The sequence below is a fragment of the Amblyraja radiata genome, chromosome 2, assembly GCF_010909765.2.
Source record: "Amblyraja radiata isolate CabotCenter1 chromosome 2, sAmbRad1.1.pri, whole genome shotgun sequence".
Taxonomy (NCBI): domain Eukaryota; kingdom Metazoa; phylum Chordata; class Chondrichthyes; order Rajiformes; family Rajidae; genus Amblyraja; species Amblyraja radiata.
Genome location: NC_045957.1, coordinates 36,016,263 through 36,020,341, shown reverse-complemented (window position 1 = coordinate 36,020,341; position 4,079 = coordinate 36,016,263). Strand labels below are relative to the sequence as shown.

Genomic DNA, 4,079 nt, shown 5'->3' with positions numbered 1-4,079 from the left:
AGATGAAGCCACAATGGTAACTGTTCTGATCTGATAGTTGCTTTCTTGTGACCGCATCTGAAGAAGGGTCTCGACCCGAAACGTCACCCATTCCTTTTCTCCAGACCCGCTGTGTTACTCTAACTTTTTGTGTCTATCATCGGTTTAAACAGGCATCTGCAGTTCCTTCCTAACACTGCATCTTCCTGTTGGGAACACAGCATTAGCCTTCATGTGTACATTGGTGACAGCCTCTTGATTTTGTTTACATGTTCTTGAGCTTTGAAATAAAAACGGATAATTCCAGGAACACTCACCAAGTCAGTCATCTTCTGTGAAGGAGGCAACAAAGATGACATTTCAGGTTGATGTCTTTAGACTTTAGAGATACAGGGCCTTTGGTCCACCTCTGAGATGTCCTGCGATCGCCCCGTATATTAGCAATATCCGAGACTATCAACAATTTTACAATTTTACCAAAGCCAATTCATCTACAAACTTGTACGTCTTTGGAGTGTGGGAGGAAACCGGAGCACCCGGAGAAAATCCACGCGGTCACAGGGAGAACGTGCAAACTCTGTACATAGTCAGGATCGAACCCGGGTCTCTGGAGCTGTAAGGCAGCAATTCTACCTCTGCGCCACAATGCCGCCCAACCTACGCGAATGCTGTCCCGCACTACCATATATATGTTGCAGTAGAGCATCCCGCATTTAGGGACATTGCAGGCGTCAGCACACCCGACGTGCAATGGGAAGGCCTCGTCCATATGGGAACCGCCTTCTCGATCACGGTGTTTCTCCTGCCAGTTAAGTACATTGTACTACAGAAGACAGGAACATGCTAAAGAATGGGATGCTGGACTACTCTGTCCACTGCTCCAACGGAATCCAGTAGCAAAGAAGAAATGTCCTCAGCTGAGGGGCTGGGTGTACTATTCATCAGGCCCCTCAGCACTAATCCAGGGATGGATTACATTAAATGTGCAAGGCCTTTCATTTGAACGTGGTCCCTGAAGTTGGTTGTAAAGATAGTTTCTAGTGAGACACTTGCCTGGTTTTCCTTTTATTAATTTAATTGTACATTATTTTATTAGTATCTACAGTTCAACTTATAGAGTTGTACAGCATGGACAAAGGGTCTTCGCCACCAACTTACCCACGCTGACCAACGTGCCCCACCTACAGTGGTGCAACAGGTAGATTCGATCTTGACCCCAGGTTCTGCCTGCATGGAATTGCCGTGATTTGCCTGTGACCACCCTATCACCAAGTCGAGAATGGTCCTGAGCTACTATCTCATGTTATATTGTGTTATTTTTACTCACAGCAATGAAATAGCATTGTCAAGAAACAGAGTTTTCAAAGTGCACATTACTGCAGTTACTGTAGGTTGGTGGTGTCAGTAAAAGTGAAAAAGACCTTCAAAAAAACATATTATTTTCTTCCTTGAGGTAAACGAGAGGCCCAATCACTTCCTCACTTTCATCCAGCTGAATCATCCAGGACAGTATGGTAAAAATCAAATTAAATTAGCAGAAATTTAAAATATACCAGGTTAAGGTTTAATATTGTCATGCTGCCTAGGTGCAGTGAAAATCAAATGGGGTAATGCAGGTCCACCACTGATTTTCCGGCACCCTTGGTTCCAGAGCCTTTCTAGATTATCCGTTTTGCCAGACCAACAGAGGTCGTGGCCTTTGGTGGTGGGGGGGGGGGGGGGTGGGGGGTGGGGGGGGGGGGGGGGGGGGGGGCGGGGTAGTCAGGAACTGACCTGCAAAGCCGGCCCTGGAAGGTTGCTATGGCAACGGATCGAAATTCCAGAGCATCGGCCGCAGGCAAATTCTACCCACCGATCGGCGCGGAGGTCCCGATGAGGTAGAGATTGGCCGCCCCACCTGACCTAGGCACCACATTTTCGTGCCGACTTCCGGGAGGAGAAGTCTTATATCCACAATGGGGTAGAGGTGAATTGGACAGTACCCTGGATTCTGCACTGGTTGTTCAGAAGCTTGATCACAGAGGGGAAGGAGCTGTTCCTGAATCTGGTGGTGTGCACTTTCAAGCTTCTGTACCTTCTGCCTAACAGGAGTGTGGAGAAGAAGGAATGACTGTGATGGGACAAAACTTTGATTAGGTTGACTGGTCGTTGATTATGAAAGATAGACGCAAAATGCTGGAGTAACTCAGCGGGTCAGTAAGCATCTCTGGATAGAAGGAATGGGTGACTTTTCGGGTCGAGACCCTTCTTTGGACTTTGATTATGTTAGTTAATGATTTCATGATGTTTAGTTTAGTCCACTTGAGTGATGGAGATAGAAACATAGAAACATAGAAACATAGAAAATAGGTGCAGGAGTAGGCCATTCGTCCCTTCGAGCCTGCACCGCCATTCAATATGATCATGGCTGATCATCCAACTCAGTATCCTGTACCTGCCTTCTCTCCATACCCCCTGATCCCTTTAGCCACAAGGGCCACATCTAACTCCCTCTTAAATATAGCCAATGAACTGGCCTCAACTACCTTCTACGGGAGAGAATTCCACAGATTCACCACTCTCTGTGTGAAAAATGTTTTCTTCATCTCGGTCCTAAAAGATTTCCCCTTTATCCTTAAACTGTGACCCCTTGTTCTGGACTTCCCCAACATTGGGAACAATCTTCCTGCATCTAGCCTGTCCAACCCCTTAAGAATTTTGTACGTTTCTATAAGATCCCCTCTCAATCTTCTAAATTCTAGCGAGTATAAACCGAGTCTATCCAGTCTTTCTTCATATGAAAGTCCTGACATCCCAGGAATCAGTCTGGTGAACCTTCTCTGTACTCCCTCTATGGCAAGAATGTCTTTCCGCAGATTAGGAGACCAAAACTGTACGCAATACTCCAGGTGTGGTCTCACCAAGACCCTGTACAACTGCAGTAGAACCTCCCTGCTCCTATACTCAAATCCTTTTGCTATGAATGCTAACATACCATTCGCCTTCTTCACTGCCTGCTGCACCTGCATGCCTACTTTTAATGACTGGTGTACCATGACACCCAGGTCTCGTTGCATCTCCCCCTTTCCTAATCGGCCACCATTCAGATAATAATCTACTTTCCTGTTTTTGCCGCCAAAGTGGATAACCTCACATAACCTCTGCATCTCTATATCTCTGTTCGAGATATAGAGATGCAGACAAAACTATTTCAGTCCTACTGCTGGTCTGAACCCAGGGAAGAAAATAATTCCTATTCCAAGTATATAGATCATACACAGACTGTCCCTGTTAACAAAGGGGTTCCATATTCACAAACAATTTACTATATGTGCAAAAATACACAAACATCGCTCAGTATGGTAACCATGCCTCCATGGCATTGCTACGAATGGCGTCAAAAGCACACAAGACAAATAAGAAAAGCTATTACTCAAAGCAGAGAGAGAAAACTAGTTCTGCCATGTAAGCTTGATTTTTGTGTGAGTGCCCATCGCCTGTATGTTCATAACTCAGGGACAGCTATTTTCTTGAATTATGTTCCATGGTTTTTATGTTTTGTTTCAAAATGGAATCTCATGGAATTCTGTTCAAGATGTTGAAATATATAACATGGTATCGTTCCTGAGTTATAGTAAAGTTAAGTAAAGTTGACTTTATTGCTATTTGACAAGCAGGACCAATGGAAAACTTGTGTGCAGCAGCATTACATGGACTTTGACTCAAACCACACACTGAACATGATTATACTTGAAACATAGAAAATAGATGCAGGAGGACACCATTTGGCCCTTTGAGCCAGTACCGCCATTCATTGTGATCATGGCCTACCATCCAAAATCAGTAACCTGTGCCTGCCTTCTCCCCATGTCCTTTGATTCCGCTAGCCCCTGGGGCTCTATCTAACTCTTTTAAATTCATCCAGTGAATTGGCCTCACCTACCTTCTGTGGCAGAGAATCCCACAAATTCACAAACTCTCTGGGTGAAAACATTTTTTCTCATCTCAGTTTTAAATGGCTTCCCCTTTATTCTTAGTCTGTGCCCCCTGATTCTGGACTCCCCCAGTATTGGGAACATTTTACCTGCATCTAGCTTTTCCAGTCCTTTTATAATTTTATT

General features: G+C 44.8%; 1 non-coding gene across 1 annotated transcript; it reads right to left on the bottom strand.

The window, feature by feature from the left end:
* Window positions 1-629: 629 nt before the first annotated feature.
* Window positions 630-796, bottom strand: LOC116970611. The gene has a single exon (XR_004411215.1). It is a non-coding gene; the product is annotated as a U1 spliceosomal RNA (small nuclear RNA).
* Window positions 797-4,079: the final 3,283 nt, after the last annotated feature.